Source organism: Apteryx mantelli, chromosome 7 (genome assembly GCF_036417845.1).
Source record: "Apteryx mantelli isolate bAptMan1 chromosome 7, bAptMan1.hap1, whole genome shotgun sequence".
Lineage (NCBI taxonomy): Eukaryota > Metazoa > Chordata > Aves > Apterygiformes > Apterygidae > Apteryx > Apteryx mantelli.
The window spans coordinates 11,910,369-11,933,827 of record NC_089984.1 but is presented as its reverse complement, the minus strand read 5'-3'; the positions used below and the strand labels follow the sequence as shown (position 1 = coordinate 11,933,827).

The 23,459-nt window shown below is 40.1% G+C and overlaps 1 long non-coding RNA gene across 1 annotated transcript; it reads left to right on the top strand.

Annotated features, from left to right (window-relative positions):
- The first annotated feature begins 721 nt into the window (after positions 1 to 721).
- LOC136992411 (uncharacterized) lies at positions 722 to 23,143 on the top strand. Its single transcript, XR_010884640.1, has 3 exons — positions 722 to 778; positions 20,482 to 20,674; positions 23,081 to 23,143. It is a non-coding gene; the product is annotated as an uncharacterized lncRNA (long non-coding RNA).
- Positions 23,144 to 23,459: the final 316 nt, after the last annotated feature.

Sequence of the window (23,459 nt, the reverse complement as noted above, 5' to 3'; positions counted from 1 at the left end):
AATCACTGTTCTGGAAGTTAGCATTAATTTTCTGCAGGGGTAAGTAAAACCAGCACTGAGCTAGTTGAGGGTAGGAAAGGACCAAGAGACTCAGGAGGAGGAAAACATGAAAATGGTCTGTCAAAAATGAACGTGCTACCTGTCAAACTGGAGTTAGCTAACTTTATTTGAACTCTCGTGGTTTCCTCCTGCCAGCAGACTGAAACGGCTGCACAGAGTTGCCTAGCTACTGCAGTGCTCCCTGTGGGAACAAGAGAGAATTCAGGGAGAAAGATAAGGGGGCACACGGGAAAAACAGTACGTGGCAGCCAAAGCACACCACCCTTTTGCAACACGAGTGACGAACTAGCTGGTGAAGGCCAGACAGTTTGTTCCAGCTGCACGGCGGAGGAGGGAGCGATACGGAGGTATCACGGTCCGCCCCTGACCGCAAAGGGTTGCATCCCAAAAAATAATTGCTGCTCACAGACTAACTGTTGACCTATAGTACCCCCAGCCTCATTATCCCTGCTTACCATATTAAAGATCATGCCCTTTGCTGCATAACGATATGTAAATAAGGGGGGGGGGGGGCATACCCCCAACAACCGCGCAAATGGCAATCTGGCCAATGAAGTACGTCTGCCGCGCTTCCACATCCCACCTTCAGCAACTATAAAACAGAGGGTAGCTCACTAAAGTTTTTGGAAGGGAAGAAAATTGAACCGCCGACCTGTTCACTGGAGACTGCTGACGAGCGAGCCTCCTTCTCCTTCCCCCAAACAGGGACGCCTCTTTGGTAAGACTTGCGCCTCTGACAAACGTTGGACGTTACCCGGGAAAATATATTGTTATTGAAAGCGCTTAATTGTTAGTTTGAGCTCATAGAAAGAAAATTTGTAGCAGCAAGTGCATTTATCAACGGCAATTCCGAAGCTGTTGTATCTGTCGCTTTAATAAAATCTTATTCTTTTTACTTTGCGAAACTGTCTCAGGGAAAGTCCTCAAACAGGGGGGCTCTGGCAGGCAAACGTAAATTATAAAGATAAGGAAGGGCCTTCCGTCCCTCCCTTTCACGCGACACTCCCGAACCGCGAATCTCTCCCTTTCCAAGCAGTGAGCTCTCAAGGTTTCTTTGGCCTTCCCTTCCCATGGATTTCATACCACGGAAGGATGCTCAAGAGCAGACACACACAAAAAGCTGCAGTTTCTGCAAATTCAGCCAAAGGAGGTGCTCACTGTATCTCTAGGTAGAAATATGTCCAAGTCATGCAAAACTCTTTTGCAGCCTGGCCCTTCTTAAAAGTAATATGATCATTTAACTCAGTGGCATGTCTCTGGCAATAGCCAGGAACAGATGCTTAGGGAAGAATAAAGCAGAGGGCATCACATCGGGATACTTCCCCAGAATACTCTGCCAGCACCTGACAACATGCGACTGGCACGCTTTCTGAGCCAAAGAGGGATCTTTGTATTTCATATTTCTCTGGTGACCAGAACTACATACACTATACATGGCAGGAGGATGTCACGGGTTTAGACAGTACATAAAGATATTTTCTGTTCTGTTGTCTATTTCTTTCCAAGCACTCAACCCACTTTTTAGACTGCTACTGTACAGTAAGCAGATATTTTCATAGAAATATCTATTATAAACCTATGATCTGGTTTCTGTGTTCTGATAATCAGCTAAGAGTCCATCACTGTACTTGTAAAGATTAAGATTGTTTTTTTTCCTTAGGAGCATCACTTCACATTCATCTAAATTGAATTTCATCTGCTGTCTTCCTCTCCAGTGTTAGGCTCCTCTATCTGAAACACATTTATCTCACATCTTTTCAACCTCTCTCATTATGAGACCCTACATGCTAGATGCAGATGTTTAGGCTAGGATCTTCTACCAGATGCACATAGTGTATAGCATCTAGGAGTAGTGCCATTCTGCAATCAGTGCAAAGGAGCTTCACTAGAAGAAATTCTCCTGAACTAAAGCCCTGCGCCTAACCTCCTCATCCTTTGGCAGACAAACCAGTATCTCTCATGACCCACATACATCCACTTCTCCAGTCTCTCACAGCCCTCAGTGACAAACCTCTGCCCTTATCCTGTGACTCCATAAGAGGTTCCCATTCACATAAGAGCAATACAGCCTGAGAGATTCACTTAAACCACTGGCAAGAGTTATTCCTTCAACACGGCTCAGGCTGTACTACACTGTAGGATAACCACTGTGTTTCAGTGCTTGGCACAGAGCAGCAGTGAAAAAAACATCCATGCTGGTAATGCTGAAACACAAGCATAAACCACATTTTAGATCTCCATGGTGGACCCAGTCTTTGCTAGTCAGTAAAAACTCCATGCCACAAAGTCTGACTGTGAGCTGCCTCATTCAGTGCTAGAATTAACAGAGCAGCATGGAGCAGCCAGAGCTTCTGCCTGATGCTCTAACAGTCATCTCTCACCAACTGCTGAGTGAGGAGATCTCCGACATACAAGACGGCAGATCAACACTCCTTACCTGCCCTCCTCCTCCTTCACCCCACTCTAGGAAACGAGGAGGTTGCCCTCTATTCCTTCAGGGCAGACACCATCTGAATGCCACCCTCAAGCAGCCATGGGCTGCTTCTGCTGGTCACAGCCACTCTCACGTATGCACGGTGTCACGTTTGGCCAGTTTCAATGGCATCGCACAGCACTCTGGTCGTGCTGAGCTTTCCTGTTCCGTGTCAGCTTGTATCACGGTGTGTTCTCAGTAATGTCCCCAGTGTCACAGCACTGTCCGCTCTGTAGCCAGCACTTCAGCTAGGGCTAGATCATTCCCCTTTTCTGGAATAGTCAAACTGCATTGTCAAATATTAATACTGGACCCTTCAGTGTCATCTGACAGGGTTTCTTTACTCCAGGCCCCAGTTCTGATGCAGCATTTTATCAGGGACTCAGGGTGGCTTCACAAGGTTGCTCTTCAGTCTAGATTTTCTCTTTAGTCTTAAAGAGTCACTAGTGCTCCTGTACTTTCTCCTTCCTTTTATATACCTTATTTTAAAGGTATACTACACATTTCATTTTTACATAAAAAGCAATATTGCAGAAATTAGTGTAATACACAACCAGCATCCCTCAACTGGAAAAAAACATGCACTTTAGCTATTCCGTCAGAAAGAAGTTTATCTCCCGACTACCATCCTTCTTCCTTAGCACCTGTTGCTTGCAGATACAATACAGCTTAAAGCCTTCTGAGGTAAACCTAAATGAATAGTAAACTAGCCTGTCCCTGAGGACAGCTAGCTCAACTACCTTTTACACTATGCCACGTTGTGTGTTTACTTTCACTCCACTGAGTGAGTGTTAAAAGATGTCTTCTGCATCTCTGGAAGCTTTTGACTTTGGTAGGGCAGTTCCATGCTTTCATTCAGGGTATCTTCGTTGTTTATGCTACTCTTGCCACCACATATCATTGTGAAAACACTCAAAACCAACAATTACGTTTAAACTAATTTTGGGCACTGAACTTGATTGTCTACTCTGTCAATGTTACACTACTCTCTGGGCCAAATGGTGCCAATCTCCCAAAATGATTCCCAGGCATAATTTAGAAGTTAGTATTAGCTTGAAACCATTCCCAGTAGGCAGTATGCATGCACCTGCCATGGTTTGTAGGCTAAGAGGTTTAACAATATGGAATAGAGGTCATCTGGTCATTCTGTGCCAGCTGTGATCAGAGCCAGAGGGTGCTTCTGTGCCCGTATAATTCACTAATACTGGTGCGGCCAAGGACCCTGACAAAAGCATGCTTCATTCAACGCCTGCATTACACCTGGTTATCTCAGTGTAACACCTCTGTCATACGCAACAGCCAGTTCCAAATGACCATTGTGCAATTCTCTTATACGTGTAATATGCATAGCTCTGTTCCCGTGAAAATTAAATTTCCTATCAATTTCAATGAAAGTGGGGCTAGATATATAGCCGCCCTGTTGGCCCTACAGTCTGCCACTCAGCAAGACAACCAATGAAAGCTAAGAGTTTCAGTTTGATTATTTGTTCTGGGTCGTGTTTTGCTCTCCTTTTGCTCCAGGTAAACGCAATCATGGTGTGCAAAAGGGAAAGTGAGCAGGGTTTCCCTACCCATGCAATTTCAGTGTAGCTATCACGTACCCACCAGGACAGGCTAATCCCTTCAGCCTCTCTTGTAGCCTTAGCTGCCTTTGGCCTTCAGTGTCCTGATTGCTCAACTTAATGCTGGTACCACTCACAGTACAGAGCTACAAAAAGAGGAAGGAAGCGAAGCCCCGTTAATAAAATCCAACTCTATATTCCAAATGTTTTTATTTAGATGTCACTTCCCAGAGGAAGTCTGAGTCTCTCTTGTAAGGCCCTTTCATCCAAATATTAAAAAGTTACTTAAAAAGTAACGACAGCTCATCTGTCTAGCCCTACGCCTTCCTTTTTATATATGATACAGCAACAATTTTAAGAAACTACTGTGGTAAGAGATACGGAGTAGGAATATTATTGTTAGTCTCTTCATATTTGCCTTTAGAAGGGAACTTTAACTTCATTCAAATATGTCAGCTAAAATGTCTGATGAACATTATGGACAAAAGAGAGGTCTGTTAAATTCTCAGTTGCTCTGCCTCCTTCCTCTTCCCATGGCCAGTTTTTCAATCAGGCTACATATCTGGTCATACAAATACATTGGAAGTTTCCAGTGAGAATCTTTACTGCAGCCTGTCTGTACAGAGGAAAGGTTTCTGCATTAACATACGTATGAGTCATATCTTGCTTTTATCATGAGGGACGTACATCAGCATAAAAAGGGAAGACCTGACTTGACATTGCTGGTATTTCTAAAGAGAATAGAAGGAAAACTAAAAAGCTTCTTTCCTTGAAAAAATAAACCCAAGCCCAATCCATTGTACACTTCTGACATACATCAAAAAAAGAAAAAATAAAATGAAAGAATATATTCTCCAACCCCCAAAACATTTAAGAGAAGAGTGATTAAGGTAATAGAACCTGCACCACAGATGAAAGAGATGGAAGGGTTACTGATGTTAGAACAAGCTGTGGCAGTTCAGAGTCCCTGAACACATGGAAGAAAAACGGCAGTTGCATATGGTTCAAACATTGCAAGTTCTTTAGGAAAGTTACCTTAGTGTTTAGCCTATGGATGAAAAACTACAACTAAAACCTGATCAGATGCTGTGTGGGGCATACATCCTGTGCATGTGTGCAGTCCCAGACACCCTATCCTCATTTCAGAGGCAGAGACATAAAATTAATGAGAAAGATGTTCCAGCTCATGAAATACTGAAGACTCCAAAGGAATACCTGTGGAAGTCAGAAAGTTCCAAAAAAGGAGGTAACCTGAACTCTGAAACTCATTTCTACTGTTTGGGACCTCTTGGCTTTTATGAGCTATTATTGAATACCTTTTCTCCTGATGCAAAATAGGGTGGGTTATATAATGGAAATCACCTAATACTTTTCCAAGCACTTTGGAAATGAGCATAGCAATACCTCCAGATAACAGACAAGAGAACCACATAGTATTTAGCAATTTCTTGAGTATCAGAGGACCAGGTTGTTAAAAGCCATGGCCAATGGAATAGAAAAGATCCTGAAAAGTAAGTGTTGCTTCAAAGAATACAGACTGATAGAGATAAATAACAATGACAGAAAAAAATCCACCTACATATATGTCACACTCCCTGGAAGTAGGAAAAACGCCCCGGATACTCCTATGAATGAACATCTATTCTAGTGCTACTGTCTCTGGCATCATTACAAAAGGTCACCATTAATTCTCAATGCCGGGGTCCTGTGACTCAGTGTTCCACAGGGTACAAAAGATGATACTTTGTGCCCCAAAGCTAAGAACCATACTAATAAAGGTTGTTGTATGGCCCTTGGGTTCATTTTGCAGTCCTGACAGTCTCCAGGGCACTAATGCATATTTCAAGGTTCCTCTCTCCTTTCCTCATGCGGTAAGTGACAGAGGGCAGAGAGTGACCAAGGAGACGGGGCAGGGGGTTGGGGGGGGGGGGTTACCTGCGCTTCTGTTTGGAGAAGCTTGACAACTCAGAATATTGTTACACTGTGTGAGAGCCTTTCCAGGAACAAGTGCCATTAGCTGTTCTGTGCTGTCTGGCACAGCTCAGCTACAATGTACCTTTTAAAGAAGTCTTTCCAAGGCCACTCTCAGACAGGCCACCCATCAAGTGACAGGTTAATCTATATGCTGCCATCCATAGAAGAGCTCCCATTGAGGTCCTAGCTTACAACTACAGAAGGTGTTGCTAAGTATATACCTTGTTTTTAAAAGGTCAGTTATGCTGAACCAGTGAAAATAATTCCAAAAGCGAGGTGGGCTAACTGACTTCCAAAATCCTGCTGAGCCCTTCAAGTACACACACTTGCAACATTGGCTAAGAGAGAGGGAAAATTCTTCTTTTCACTAATTTCAGACACTTAGGTTGTGTTTCATTTTGAGCTTCAGTTCTGGATGTCTTACCCACTCTGACTCTACTTTCTCCAAAATACCAAAATCGCAGATCCAAGCAAACCTAACTCTGAAAAGTCCAGAGCCACTTATACGTGAACTTCCCAGATGAAACTACTGCTATCTTTACAAAGTGTGTAAGATGCAAACAGGCACTCGCTGGGAGAGACTGGCCTCACAGGCCTCCCTGCACTTCACATCTTAAAAAAGCCATCTTGATGTGTCATAAAGAACTTAGAATGACAATTCATCTTAGAAATAGCTCTCTTATTCATCATGTATTTTCTGTGATTTTGTCCTTTTCTTTTTATTACTATGGACAGTAGCATGAAAATTGGGCTGGTTGTTCTTTACTGATTTTCCCATTGCACCTATCCCTTATCTATAGTCATAACTAAAGTTGTTAAGTAATTTATTGGATACATTCAGCCCTTTTCTTGAATAACCTGTATTTGGGGAAACAAGCTTATTATTCAGGTGGATTTGCCAATATTTTCTTTCCACAGTTGTCTGCACACAGCCCATCATAAATTTTCAGGTTTAAAGTGGCAATGACACTGACTTATTTTATCTGGAAGTACCTGGTCACCAGATACTTTTTTCTTTTTGTCCAATAGGATGGAAGCAATTAAGTTCTCAAACTGCTGATTTGTCAAAGGGGAAAGAAATAAGGAATAAAAGCAGAAGAACTTTTCAAAAAAAACCAAAGTTCTGTCATTATAAGAACAAAGAAAGGGAAAAAATGAAAGGAACAGCATGATGCGTGAACAGAATCCCTTTAGAAACAAACTTTTCTTTCACGTTTCTCTGAAGTCCCAGTCTTGGCTCCCACTGATTTTAGTCAGCGGCTCTAAGAGTTTCTAAGACAGCGGGAACTTGTCATCATTCCTATTCACCCTGCAGGGTTTACTTTGACCTTTGTATTATGGATCATCTTAGTGTTGGTCTAGCAGTCAACATCCTTGGCCCAAGCCTGCTGCCAATGTCTGTTGCAGGGGAGTTCGCTTTCCCAGAGTGGAAGAGATGACATTTTGAACCGAAGAGACCAAAAAAAATTAAATAGACATATATCATCTCTAAATTTTGATCCATCATGTTCAGTTTTGCTTTCATTTACAAACAAAGAGAAACATCATGTTCAGGCAATGGTGGGGGGAAGAATCTCAGTACAAATGAAAATAGTTTTTTTACAGCATTTCCACAACACTTCTAAGTCACCAAAATCTCCCCAGGCCCCCTTTAGTTTTCATAAAGTGTTACTTTTGTTAAAACTGATTTAATGAAATCTTATGAAAATCTTTATCATCAAGGCATATTAACCAATAATAATAAAAATAATAACAAAAAAAATCTGTTGCAGGCAGATGTGTGTTGCTTTTATAGCTTCAAAGGTTTTTTATTTTCTATTTAATTTGTATAAATGGGCAAAAAAGAATTTTTTCCTACAGTCACAGCTACAGGTGTCAATTAATTTACTACATTCACTTATAAGAACATTTTATTACTGTGAGTTTCCTTCCATTTGAACTATAGGCATACCTCATTTTATTGTGCTTTGCTTTATTGAGCTTTGCAGATACTGCGTTTTTTACAAATTGAAGGTTTGTGGCAACCCTGTGTCAAGTAAGTCTATTGGCACCATTTTTCCAACAGCATGTGCTCACTTCATGTCTCTGTGTCACATTTTGGTAATTCTCACAATATTTCAAACATTTTCATTATTACTATATCTGTTACGGTGATCTGTGATCAGTGATCTTTAATGTTATTATTGCAATTGCTTTGGGGTGCCACAAACCGTGCCCGTATAAGACGGTGAACTTAATCGATAAATGTTGCGTTTGTTCTGACCGCTTCACTGACCAGCCGTTCCCGTCTCTCTCCCTCTCCTCGGGCCTCCCTGTTCCCTGAGACACAACAAGATTGAAATTAGGGCAATTAATAACCCTACAATAGCCTCTAAGTGTTCAAGTCAAAGGAAGAGTTGCACTTCTCTCACTTTAAATCCAAAACTAGAAATGATGAAGCTTAGTGAGGAAGGCATGTCAAAAGCCGAGAGAAGCCAAAAGCTTGGCCTCTTGCACCGAACAACTAGCCAAGTTGTGAATGCAAAGGAAAAGGTCTTGAAGGAAATTCGAAGTGCTACTCCAGTGAACACATGAATGATAACAAAGCGAAACAGCCCTATTGCTGATATGGAAAAAGTTTTAGTGGTCTGGATAGAAGATCCAACCAGCCACAACAGTCCCTTAAGCCAAAGCCTAATCCAGAGCATGGCCCTAACTCTCTTCAGTTCTGTGAAGACTGAGAGAGGTGAGGAAGCTGCAGAAGAAAAGTCTGAAGCTAGCAGGGGTTGCTTCATGAGGTTTAAGGAAAGAAGCCGTCTCCATAACATAAAAGTGCAAGGTGAAGCAGCAAGTGCTGATGTAGAAGCTGCTCCAGATCTAGCTAAGATAATTGCTGAAGGTGGCTACACTAACAACAGATTTTCAATGTAGATGAAACAACCTTATATTGGAAGAAGATGCCATCTAGGACCTTCATAGCTAGAGAGGAGAAGTCAATGTCTGGCTTCAAAGCTTCAAAGGACAGGCTGACAACAAGAGAACTAGAACTGACAGCGAGAGAACTAGACGTAGAAGTGGAGACTGAAGATGTGACTGAATTGCTGCAATCTCATGATACAACTTTAACGCATGAGGAGTTGCTTCTTATGGATGAGCAAATAAAGTGGTTTCTTGAGATGGAATTTACTCCCAGTGAAGATGCTATGAACACTGTTGAAATGACAACAACGGATTTAGAATATGACATAAACTTAGTTGGTAAAGCAGTGGCAGGGTTTGAGAGGACTGACTCCAATTTTGAAGGAAGTTCTATTGTGGGTAAAATGCTATCAAATAGCATCACGCGCTACAGAGAAATCTTTCGTGAAAGCAAGAGTCAGTTGAGGTGGCAAACTTCATTGCTGTCTTATTTTAAGAAATTGCCACAGCCCCCACGAATTTCAGCAACCACCACCCTGATCAGTCAGCAGCCATCAACATTGAGGCAAAACCCTCTATCAACAAAAAGATTATGACTTGCTGAAGGCTCAGATGATGGTTAGCATTTTTTAGCAATAAAATATTTTTAATTAAGGTATGTACATTGTTTTTTTTGGACATAATGCTATTGCACACTTAATAGACTACAGTATAGTGTAAACATAACTTTTATATGCACTGGAAAACAAAAAAATTTGTGTGACTCACTTTATTGCAATATTCGCTTTATTGCACTGGTCTGGAACTGAACCCACAATATCTCCGAGGTATGCCTGTATATTTATTAAGAACACTTTATCAGTAATTCTGTTTCATGATCTGTATTAATTTCTCAAATACACTACCTTCATACCAGGAATTCCATTAGCCACAGAAAAACTCATATGTTTTCTATGGTGCCATAATTATGGATTTTTACTGTAAACTTGTGGTCTAGATGGTGGGATTTTATTTTGATGTTAAGAAAACAAAGTTTTCTAGAGTTAATGCTTGGGAATGTTTTCACATCCTTTCAAATAATAACTCTAGAAAGTAGGTATAGACCCTGTTATTTCAGTGTTAACAGTGAAGCATAAAATGAGATAGTTAAATAGCAATAGTTGTTTATTTCAGTGTCAATCATCTAACAGAAAAAACAGGGGGGTGCCAGAGAGAGTCCTTAGAAAACTCATCTCTAATGATGTCAATGACACATTTGGGTTGGCTTCAGTACAGTCAAGATCGTGCTGTGCTCTAAGCACATTCTAAGCACCCAGACACCTCCCATACTTATGTACTCACCTTAATATATATTGTTACAACAGTTATATGCTGTAAGTATGAAAGCTGCAACATCATGTATTTAAAAGCATATATGCAATATAAAACAAATCTGATTCAATTTACTATTGCAAAGACCATCTATTTGCATATAGAGTTCCACAAATTTGACAAGTGTTTTTTTCATTGTTTCTCATAGTAGCACAGTAAGTAGGAAGCAGTAATTACGTCCAGTTTGCAGGAGTAAGTAATGATCTACCTTTAGCTCTTACAAAATTTAAAGCTTCCCCCCATCCTCTCTCTGCAGAAGCCATAATGTTAAGCAAACGCCACCTCATTGGCATGGATGTGTGGATGTGCATATGTGTAAAATTTCCACTGATGCAAATGAAATTTCATGCATCTATCTGAGGGCAGAATTTAGGCCAGAGTATTCAGTGCATGATAGCTCATTTATTCTCATGGCGATGAACTGATGAAGGAGAAAGGCTCTTATTGAGACACAGTGAGCTTTAAAAGCAGAAATGGGAATTTATGAAGTTGTTTGGAGAGTCAACTGCTTTCGTAAAAATGTTACTCCTCTGTTGGAGGATCTTAGAGAGTTAAACAGTCCAATTCACAAGCAGTCTACTCAGATTAGCTCAGAAAGAAAAATTAACATCCAGACCTAGAGACCCTAGAGAAGTCACAGGTGGAAAGAAAGCTAAAAGACCAGGGAAGCCTCAGTTCCCCAGACCCATATCAGATGCTAAACTGAACAGAAGTACCTTCACTACCACATTCTATATTTCTTCAAAATGAATTAGTTTAGTTAATATATTGTCACTCTGAATTATAAATTGTAGTGCCTTTCCTCTTTAAAATGAAGCACAGTGCTTATGAAAGGTGCCAAGCAACTTCAGTTTTGGAAATGGAAGTCCTCTGTTCTTCCAAGAATACAAAGAGGAAGCTTCCAATCATACTGCCAACAGCAGTCACACACAAAAATCCCTTGCATCTTGTTTCATCACTTTTGTTTTCCTGCCCATGCATGCCCAAGGCCCTTTGCTTTTTTTTCTCCAAAGTCAGTTACTCAAAGTGAAGCATGAGACAGCAGATTGGAACAGAAAGCCTCGGTAGAGTTTAATGGGACCTGGAACCTCCTTGAGGACTGGCCCAGATGGGAAGAGAATACAAATTGTTTTCATCAGGCTTTTTTTCTGTAGCCTATGAAAAACAAATAAGCAGTTGCTATCCCAGTAGGGCTATTGCTTACATTTTCTACTCCTGTGTAATGGAGCAACACTGAAATGTACTCAGGTTTGCTCTTGGCATTTAAGACTAACATTTCTTTGTGGGAAAAGTATCTTAATATCTAGGAACAAAAACCATGGATAGTAGTTCAATTTTGTGTGTTAGAATTACTTCGATAAAATCCCTTAAATACAAGTTTGAATCATGAACCAGATACAGTTCATGCTTCATAATTGGACAGTGTACCAGTACTGGTTACCACGTGCTTCAGCATTAAATATTATCATTTCCCCAAGGAAGTGCAGATAGGATCTGCTTAGGTGTACCTACATAGCACAGAACAGGTGTGACAACCTGCGAGAGAAAACAGGTATTTGTGATATTTACTTGATTTAACAGCAGGAATCCAATCATGGGTTTGGTCTTAAGCCACTAATCTGACTTACTTACACACGAGCTATTGCATGTTCCCCGCCATTTAAAAACCCTTTAACTACCACAAGCAAGTTAACATGACCAAAGCACACAGTTCTCACTGTTATTGCAGGGTAGGCATATCATCGGAATACCAATCATAGACGGAGCCTTACCCTGTTTTTCTTGGGGTCATTGGTAAAATCAATTGTTCTGGAATACACTGAAGGTAAGAAAAGAAAATTCAAAGCAGATACAACAGGTACCTAAAATAAATCCTTCCTAGAATACTTTTCTTCTACAAGCACTTTGGAGAGAGACTGCAATAGTGGTAAATTCACTTGGGATATGGTTGTCCTGACTTTAAGGTGCTGGGCCTCATACTCATCAAGTCTTTTTGTTAGCATGCACTCTATAAAGCCAGGTACTGCCTGCATCTTTATATCCATGTACACTTTTAGTTCATGGCATGAAGTGTGAGAACTTGTCTCTGAAATGTCATTCCCTGTTAGGAGCATTTATAGCCACAAATTCATTTAGCTGAGCTGCTCATAGGGTTCCTTCATTTGGTCTGTCCAAGCTGGCATCCAGCACACTCAGAGATGACTATTTTTGAGCTGGGCCCTTTGTCTCCCAGTTCAGCAGCTGGGATTTATTATCTATACTGGTTTAAGACATTGCTAAATTTATAAGAAATGTTATATTTCCCTATCAGATCACTGGTTTGATGGAATTACAGAGCTAGCACATGCAGAAGCATGTAACTGGAGACCTACCTGAATGAACTGAGTTGTGTAGAAAATGTGTGGGAAATGAAGGGTTAAACACTGACCAGATGTATACAAAATCAGTCCTGCTTTTAATGCACTTGCAAAGAAGATAGAAGCCCACATTACAAGAAAACCCAGAACTTATATCTACAATCGTGCAAAGAAATACTTGATTCAGAGAACGCATAAGCAGGGTTGTAAGTTTTACTGTGAGTACGTTTTAGTGGGAGTTGAATGTTTGAAGACACATCCATGCTTTCTTTGAATATTTCTGAACAGCTGGAAGTTACCAACTGATAGTAGCTCTACTGCTTGGCATAGAAGGTGTCTACATCACAACATCATTTACAGCTGCTTTCTTTAGCATTCCACAGGTAATGTATTTCATCTGAATGTCCAAGTCATTCAGGCCCTAGTACAGAACATCATTGATTATAGTGTTCATTAATGAGCATTTATATTTTATCTTCTACCAAGGTTCTTACATTAGCACCCATATTTGAGTTCCTTCCTAAGAGGGGAGAGAAAGAGAGAAACAGACAGAAAGAGAGAAGGAAAAAAGAGAAAAAGGAAGAGAAAGAAAGGGGAAAAAAAAGAAGAAGCTTAGTAATCTCTCTGTTTCTTTTTCTTGCTGACAACAAGCACACATGGTACTCCGGAGGAGTACCATATATATTGACAGTACATTGACTGGGGATATTGAATCTTGGAGGGGTGAGATTTGTGTAAAAAAACAGTCTGGTTTTGATACCAGAAAAAATGAGCAATTTTCATGACGACATCACAGATACCTTCCTCTTACCTTCTGGTGACAATTCTGATTTTTTACCTGAACAACTTAGAGACCTAACATTTAAATTCAAGATTATTTTTTTTTTGCTTTCTGAAGATCTACCTTGTTATTAAAAAGATTATTTTTTGTCAGAAAAAAGCTTTAATTAAAAAGAACCAACCATTCTTTAGTTTTTATACATGCCAGTAGGAAGGAGAATAGAGTGCTTCTCCTAAAAGAAAGCTGTACAGAAATGATGGAATTTCCTATAGAAGTGGTGTCTGTACTTCCCAGAACACCAATACAGTTGACAGAAAGTCTCCCCTCTATTTACAATCTCACAGGAGACTAAGGACAGAGAAAGTGGAGGCAACAGTTTAATCTCTTGTCTTTCAAAGCGATCTCTTCAGATTTAGGATGAGCAGCAACGCTGAACTTATGTGAGGACTCTTTCACTATTACTAACCACCCAACACTTTATGTGCTGTTCTGCGGCAAGCTAGAAGATTTCAGTCTCTGCTGCTCCCAGTCTGGCATTTTTCACAAAAAAACTGAGGAGAAAAAAAATCATATGGACAATAAAATCAATCCACTCTGAGAAGAAAACTAAAGCATTTCATGACAATGCTCAGTATCAGCTCAGTGTGTTCACCTCAAAAACACGTACAGTAAAGATAGAATTTTCATTTGATAGATGACAAGTAGGGAAGAACCAAAAGGCCAAATTAATGATAAATACAAGTCAAGAGCACAGTTGTTGGAGCATGCATGCAGAGGAATCATACAGATTGCGTTGTGCAGCTTCAAACGTTCAAAGCCTCCAGAAAAGGGGAGTGGAAAGGTTTATCAGAAAAAAAGAAAATCAAGAATGTGCCAAAGTGCATTGTGAAGGCAATAAGCTGGAGAACATCAGAAATGTGACACAGTCAAGAGCTGTCAGGATGATACTAGCAACCAAAGAGACAGTGTCAGTCTCCAAGGAACCCAGGTGTTTTTAATTTGATACTACAAAAACAAATTGAATCTCCTATGCATTGAGCTCTGTAGAGATATTTCATGTTAACTCGAGCTCTACCAGTAGTACTGAAACACCCCCAACTGCAGGAATTTTAGCCTGCTAAGAATGGACATTCAGGGACATCCTTTATTCTTCAGGGATATCCTCAGAAACCAAATAACGTAAAGGTGGAGAAAGTGAACAAGGAAACAAAAAGTTATCTAATTTGGTTTTATTTTTGTAAGGACTTAAGAATCCCTAGTCGTACTGCTGGTGAGAGTTACACATTAATGAAAGCGCTGCACAAGACCTAGCACACTTTACTTGTCTCTCTCTCTCTCTCCCTCCCATTCTAAATGTTAAATTAAAGAAACTTGAATGATATTCTAGACCTGACACCAAATGTTTCATGCATCAGGAAAACAAGGGGTAGGGATCTGAAGTTCTGCCCAGTACTAATAATGCAGTGGAGTACTATAGTAGCATGAATTGTTAGAGGGATCGCAGCTGCTGGTCTTTTCTGCTTGTCTAGGTAAAAATTAAAACTTTGTTTGCTCGTGATGCCAGCTAGAGGCTTCAGGACAGCTACTGAAGTGTTGATTTCACATGCTGTATTAGTTCTGTGAGCATATGTTAAATAACCCTGTCCCTTTCCCCCCCATCTGTTCATCTGTCCTTTATATGATGAAACTTCTTCTGTCTTGGCATTTTCTCCCTAGAGCTACTGCTCCAGAAAACTGAAACCACGACATGGAACAGCAGTAATTATAGCAGATACCACGCTATTCTGGCAACAAAACCAGCATCCTATGCATCAGGAATGCTTCTCCATTAACATTCATTGCATTTTATGAGTGATTTTTTGCTTGCTTAGCCTTCCCATACCTTCGTCCAGGCATAGAGCTCCCAGGGACCGGTTAGCTTTTCTGATTCTCAGAACAATCACAGAAAGCTTGGAGTGTAGATCCAAAGCAACAAAGCATAAAACCCAGGCGTGTATAAGACTTCATTTCACTTTTCCTCCCCCCTCACATGTTGCTCTGGCCTCATGAAGCAATGCTCAGCTGAACTTCCAGCAAAAGCATTCCCCAGCTCTCCAGCTCCTCATGCAGCACATCACATGAAGCTCACCATCACTCTCGCTGGTGAGGCCACAGGCCACTCTTGCATCTTTACGTCTGCTACCCACAACAGTCAAGAAGCCTGTCGGCCTGCTAATGAAAGGAAATCGAAGAACACAGGGCTATTATCTCATTAAGAGTCTACAAGTAAAGGGGCTGAAGTAGTGCTTTGCCAATGAATTCCCATGCAGCAGTTTCCCACCTGCTCTCTGAGCTACTTCACTGGTCCAGTTCTCACCTGGACAAAGGAGGAGTTTCTCCAGCAGTTCTTAGCTATGCTGAAATTTCAACTCAGGGATAGGGAGAAAAGAAAAAGTGCTGCAAAAAGGGGTCTGAAATTTAGGGAGCAACAAGGAGGATAACAAGATGATCCCACTTCTATCTTATCACTTCTGTAGCAATTATGGAAGGAACATCCCAAATAAAATCAAGTAGTCAGCTAAGCCTTCAGTTAGGGAAAAAGTATCAGCTATGCGTCATCACCAGATGGGACTGGCAATTCTCTGTTGACTCAACCCTGAGTCATTTCTCATCGGGTTTCAACTGACATTGACTTTACATCATATTCATCTGAACAAGCAACCCCTGCCCTTTCAGCTAATCCTCCTGGCTACAAAGAAGGAAAATCACAAGAAGGAAGAGGCGATGAAAATACTACGAATAAAATCTGTCTTCTAACAGAACAATATTAAGCTTCTGCTGGGGTACACAGGCCTTTTCCTTACTTTAGGAAGCAGTTTAATGATGTCTTTTAAGAGCAATAAATAAACAGGTTGCTTGAAAGCATTCTTAAGTTAATATTCCGTTTCTCCTGCTAAGCCTATTATTATGGCATTTTTCCATTAATTAGGGACTTAAAGTCCTTAAAACCAGCTTTGAATCAGTTCTCAGTACTGCCCTACTTCCTCAGAATTGCACCAACATAGCACTGTCCTCATATTACAATGAATATACCCACAAGGGGCACGAATTGTGTCTGACTGCAACTTCTTTACCCTGACAACATGCTTGCAGGAGTGACCAAGCCTCCATCTCCAATTTTCTGCTAAAAATGACTGACCCAAGCATGGCTTGTGGCACACAAAAATATAAGAACATATCACTAGTTAGGTTTATAGCTACCAGATGTCATGGCTGGTTTCTAGGTTTCATTTTAGGAGTATTTGAAGCAATAAAATTCAGAAGTAAATTATCAAAAGAAGCTACCCAAGCAAAATAAACTAGTTTATCTGTGCTAATCCCTAATGAGAAAAACTGCCCCATCCCATCACATTAAATATTTAAAACCACCTCCCCCCATAATAAATTTGCATCAGGTCTGATGCATTACATGTCATTACTGAGAGTTTGTCAGCAAAATCCAACAAACTGGTTTGCACTTCCTCATCTATTCTTGGTCTTCTTGGTTATTTTTATACATACAAAGACATCTACAAATTTGAACCCCCTCTGTTGAACAGACTTGTATCTACAGGATACATGCAAAGATAACTTCAGAGTAAACTTCTAATCATTTCTTTTTAAGGATAAGAAGAGAATGGATCAAACATAGAATATGTTGTAATTTTCCAAGTTCTTTTTGTAGGCTTTTGACTCTGAAGGGAAAAAGTAAGATATTTCTCAATGCTCAGTTTTTCATCTTCAGAAATCTGAAATGCTCCTTGAGACAAGTTGCTTTGCCACTGTTTCTCAACAAAAAACAGGAGGAGTTATTTTCTCTTTTCACAAATATGATACACTATTATTGTTATTTTTCAGCTGTTCTTTAAAGCCACATACAGGTTGCCATTTTGATTTCAGAAATGGGGGGAACAGACAACCTGATTTCTTCTGATTTAGCATATACTTCCTTTATAACATATAGAGGTCACCAGAAGACAAATTCTAGTTTCCTGGTAATTTTTTGATACTTTTAAATTCTAAGTATGAGAAAACAGTCATCCTACCTTTCATCAGGTTATAGACAGGTTAATATTTAGATTATCAGAATAAGCACTACAAATAATTTCTTCATCAACTCCTTAGAAATACAACACATCTCTGAGAGTACATACACATATGCTGTGTCAACCAGTTATGAATGTTTAAATAGGACATTACCTCGTTTATTTATTTTCTATTTTAATGTTAAATGATGCGCTGAGAAATTCATAACATAGTATAATTTAAAATTATGTATTTTCCAAAGTACTGCAAAACAAAGTCTAGACAACTTTTATTTCAAAGATTACTTCAGATTACTTCCCTCCAGGTTATTTAAACTGCCCTGTCTATAAAAATCTAATTTCTATTTTCAGTGCATTTGAATTATGGGGTACACCATTCTCCACTAAATAAGCTGGAATGGGTTTGAGGGGAGAAGAGGCTCCATCTTGCCTTTTTATTTCTAAAAATAATACAGCAAGAGAAATGTGGATTTTTTGAGCCTCCTGGGACTTCTGATAGATTATTTTATGTCTGTTTTTTCCTCTCTAACAAATACACAGAAATGCCGAACAACATCCTACAGGGAACAACTGATTGAACTGGCCATCCACTGGTGGTAAAAATGAGTCTAGCAACAGGAAATCAGTGAATTTGAAAATGAGGGATTATGAAGATAGTAATTATCATTTCAAGCAAAGGAAACAAAGAGCAATTTCCTGGTGCTTTAGAACCTAGAAGTGGAAGATCGAGATAATATAAATAAAGTTAAAGAAATATCTCTAGTTTTACTAAGTGCCAGTGTAAAACTTCTGCTTTTGCATTGTGCTGAAAATACTTCGGTAGAAGTTTGATTCAATGAGTGAGAAAACAAGGATGTTATTAAGGTCTTCACAGAGGAAACTGCAAGTCTGCTTGAGGAAGGAAAAACAGAAACAAGAGCAAAAAGACAAAGGAACAATGTGAAGCAATGCCTAAAATAGAGTATGTTTCAGATACGCTTTTTAAAAATTTGCTGAAAAAGTGAGTGATACTTAAGTAATGCCTCTTTGTAACTCCAACAGTTCAGAACGGTGATAATGCTGATTCAGGAGAGGAACTATGAAAGGGTAGATAAATAGTGCGACAAGATTAATAGCTCTGTCTATGCAAATTCAACCATTCACATTCTTTAATGTTATAATTGCTTTTCCCAGCACCCCATGAAGGAAAGCAAATATTAATAGGGGAATTTAACCAAGGGAACCAAAGCATAGAGAGGACATGATAAGGAAAACTCTATAGAGTTTCTGAGGTTTAGGCATTCTAGACTCCAACATAAATGTGGCCCATTGTTCTCCAAAAGGGAGAAGACAGACAGACAACGCACAGGCTCCTCAGGAGCAACCATTAAAGCAACCTTTAACCTGGCAGGAGGAGCATGACAAGACACAGTATTTACTTGATGTTAGAAGGGAAATATGCAGGGATGCTTTTGCAAGATTGATACTTCACAACTTTGGTACAAGATCCTAAACATTTGCTGTGACAAAAGGTCAACCAGGTCAATGCCCCATGGTGAATCACACCGTGTTGCAGCCAACCCTCCCTCCAAAAAAGCATAACCACCTTTATGGGGCCAGGCACACCAAAGGGCCCTCACATTGAGCAGCAGTCTTTCTCTTTCCAAATATAACTGAAGTATTTACTTAAATAACTTGAACTGCCTTCCTCACAGCTATCCCAGCTTGGACAATATCTGTTCTTGATGACCATTACTGGATTTCTAAACCTGAGAAGAGGGATTGGGGGGAACTTTTCTGAGCTCCCCAGTTCAGCGATGCCTGTAGCAATGTTCTGCTGCTGAGGAGCCTTTGGCATGTGGCATGCAGCACTCAACTGAGCTGTCACCGTTCCTGCAGGAAATCATTTTGTTCTCATTACTGAGACTGTCAGCTCAGCTCTAGGAAATAAATCATTTTGGGAATCAAAGATTACAGCTATGAAACAGAGGAATTATAAGTTCCCTGCTGGGAAGGAGTGGATTGGTGTGCTCCTTACACTCCCTGTCAGCAGCCAGTCACTCTGTCAGTGCCCAGTCTCTAGTGGGGAAACTACCGACCAACCTGAGGACTGCATTCACTGAATCCCAGTCATCCAGCGATGCTGCTAGAGATAACGCATTCCCTGCTGCGTGTCTCATATCACTTGGGAGAGTTACAAGTGTCAAAAGAAAGACTGAAGAAATTCCTAGGTCTGGAACTGGGGAAAAATATGGATCTTGCACAATCATACTTTTGCACCTATTTCGTGGTAAAGATCCATGTCTTCTGACCCCCTTGGCATTTGGGTGGAAACAAGCTGGCAATGGGAAGATACTAGGAGGCGGTGAAGATGCTGAATCATGTATTCATCACGCATGCCTTTTCCCATTGAGCTGAGCTTCTGAACAAAGCAGCTGGGAGAGAATTTTTGTTTCAAGGAGTGTGAATGAACAGAAGAAAGCAGTGATTTTTTTATTGCCAATGTGTGAAAGAAACAGATCTCAACCTCCCCTTCTGTTCAGATAAGATATTACTATTCTGTGGTCTGAAATAATATGTATATATCACCCCAACAAGAACTTAGGTTTTGAGAGATTTGATGACGCTCCTGATAAGTCAAGATTCACAATTTCCCACATCTGTTTGAAATGTTAACTACAACAACCCCCACCCCTCCAGCGTCCGTTGCTATCCTAGGAAGTAAGTTCACAGCATTGCAAAATGGTCACAATTTTAGTTATGCCAAAGGGAGCCTGAAATGCAAGCAATGACACCCGAAGATATCACTGATATGTCTTGTAACACATTCCAGTGCTTTTATGAAACTGCTCCTGTAGGCAGGACTTCTGTAGAGCTGATGCTGAAGTTAAAACTATCATTATCCAGGATAGGACAGTTTGGGGGAGTGTGCTGGTGGAAATCTGCTTGTGTTTCTCTGCAGCTATTCTGTCCCTATGTGGATGCCACCTTTGATGCAAGAAGATGCCTCTGATCTCAGATTATGCGACAAGATTCATGGCCCAGGGCTCCTGTCTCCTGCTGCAGGAATGGAAGAAAAAGAGAAAATCCCATATCCTGGATGGAAAACCAGAACAAAATAGATAACCAAGAGTTTCATCAGGATGTTTGGACAGGTATTTTTAAGACAATTCTGTGCATCCACTTAAGTTCATAGAATAGAGGTCCTAAAACAAAATAGTATGGTATTCTTATCTGAAATCTCTTTCTATTAATGAGGAGGACAGGAGAAAATACAAGACTTTTGTTACTATAGACATTTATTTAAGATCAGTGCTGGCAGGCCCAGCATGGTATGGTAAAAGGAACCAATCAAATATTACTCAGTTTGAGTTTTAAATGCTGAAAGCTTTATAAAGTTTGTACATCCACTCATACAAATAAGTAATAAAACCATAGAGATCCTGGTCTACACTGAGACAGTGATTTTGCCTTATCTGTGCTTCTTACCTTTTTTGCAAAACTGAGAATCTTTATGAGTGGGAAACTAAAAGCCTGATTTTCTGAGTCTATAATGAATCTTGTAAGATGTAATGATTTCTGTGGAATCAGGATTGATTTTTGTTTGTTTATCCAAAACCCCCAAAATTCTTAACAAGTGGATTGTCAGACGCAACTGTTTTGTGAGAAGGAACAGCAATTAGTTTATCTTCAACACAGGTTAACACCCTGACCTCTACTGGAAACAGAAGGAAAAAAAAGAGTGCCCTTGGTGCTATCAACCACCTCTAAACCATCAGCTTACATTCATACAAATTCTTCTATCAGCTCTGCCACAACAATTTATTTAGTCTATGTGAGTTAAAAGACTTAGGAGCATGGCTAAAATCTATTTTTAACAGATGTCTGTGAAGGATCGCTACGACAATTCACAGAGTTCGTACATCTATAGCTTATACACTTCGCCTGAAATCAGGGATTCTTTGCATCTCTCATTCCAAGTGAGATTGTGAATATGCACTTGTTTCCCTCCTCCACTGCCTCATGTCTCCATCTTGATGTAAAAATGTAGTGAAAACATTCTGGTACCTGGCTCAGGACTAAACAATCACAGATCACCCAGAATGTGACAACCTTCCATTCAAATACAGTATCCCCAGGTTTATAAAGATGCAGCTGACAAAGGGACCTGGAAGGTATAAAAAAGTCAGGGTCCCCTCCTAGCTATTTTAGAGGTGCCGACCAGACATATGAACAGTGTAACTACAGGATCAGAGACAGACTTTGTGATTTTGAGGAGAAGCTGTGCACAAGCTTGTTGAATAAACTGGATAGGGAAATAGTCCAGCTGGTCTTGTTAGCTGAAAAGTGCTTTTTAGAGCTATTACTAAACTAGTACCTGTATTTACTTCCACTATCATTTCTCCCTGACTGGAACTCTGAGAAATGCTGTGCTGATTGTAGAGCAGACTTGGCAGCGGAAAAATGGGGAGAGGCAGATCTACTGGCCAGGCTTATGTCAGGGACCCCACAGGCTGCTCTGCCGTTAAGAATGACAGACCAAGAGCCTGCACAAACCCACTGAGACCAAGGGGAAGTTTAGCAGCATACAGTTGCAGTAGACACTATGTTTAGATCCCATTACGAAAGCTTTACCAAGCCTTCCTTTGGCTGAAGTAGAACCACTCCTTAAGCTACAAGTTTCAAATAGAACAATTCCTATAAAAGATGACATCTAAGTCTCTTAATGACCCTGTCCTTAAAAGTTTAACTTAAAAAGACAGTCACTACTCATCTCTGATAAAACTGAAAGCTTGGGGAAAAATATGCATGTTTCTATCTAATCACAAATAACCTCTAAACAGGAACCTGGCCAAAGAACTCCTGTTCATTTGAGGAGTATCATTTAGGCTAACAACTGGTGCAGAGAAAGTTGAGTATCCTGGTGTCTCAGGCATCCAGGGGAGATTGCACTGAATGGGTCTCAGTTTGGATTTCTTGTGAGCACCTAGAAAAATGCATCCTACTCTTTTCTCAGAGCTCTCCCTGAAGATGGGAAGTAAAAGGCATGTTCTCTAAGCTATTAGGCATCACCCTCTACCCTAGTCCTCAAAATGCTGCATTCACTGAGACTGAGAAAATCTAAGGCCAAGAACTCAACTAGCTAACTCAAAAAAGCCTTTAAAAAGTCATATGTGAAGTGCTCTTGGATATCAAGAAAAGGAGAGAGACATGAGAGATGAGAGAGAGAAAGGGAGACAAGTAAGGCCCTGTCAGAATCCAGCAATTACAATATTCCAGTGGGGAATAAAAAACAAAAGCAAGAACATTTGATTAATACAAATAATAATACTATCTATGTTTTTAAGTAATAACTACCAGAAATGAAACAATTTTTTCTGGTACACTTTCATCAACTGTGGATTATTCATAAGGTCAAGCATTTGTGAAGGAGACATTGTGAAACATCAGATTACTCCAGAAACCTCAGTCTTATCTAAATGAGTTCTGCCCGCACTCTCAGCCAATAAATTTCTTCACTTGTTTGCATATTGATTTTTCCCATCTTTTATTTATTTCAGCTTCCTCAAGGGTGAAAAGAAACAGTCTATTAAGCAGCTAACAGGAAGTTTGGGTTCTGAAAGTGGTTTTTGCTGTCAAATGTCTCTCTGGCTGGATCACTTTACATATGTAAATTAAAAGGTTTAAAATATAGTAACCTGGCTAGCATTCTAATTTAACTTGGACAATATATTTGCTCATTCAAAATACAGGATACTCTTTTTCTGTTCTGACACCCTGGTGATCTGGATCAGGTCCCACTAGCCCTCAGCTCTCTTCCTGTATGTAACAAAAAGATTACCTAAAGAATCTTTAGTCTATTGTCTTTTTCTAGCCCATCCATTTCGCTTTCCTTTTGCTGAACAAATGATGCAATACAACCTACACTTAGCAGCTTCA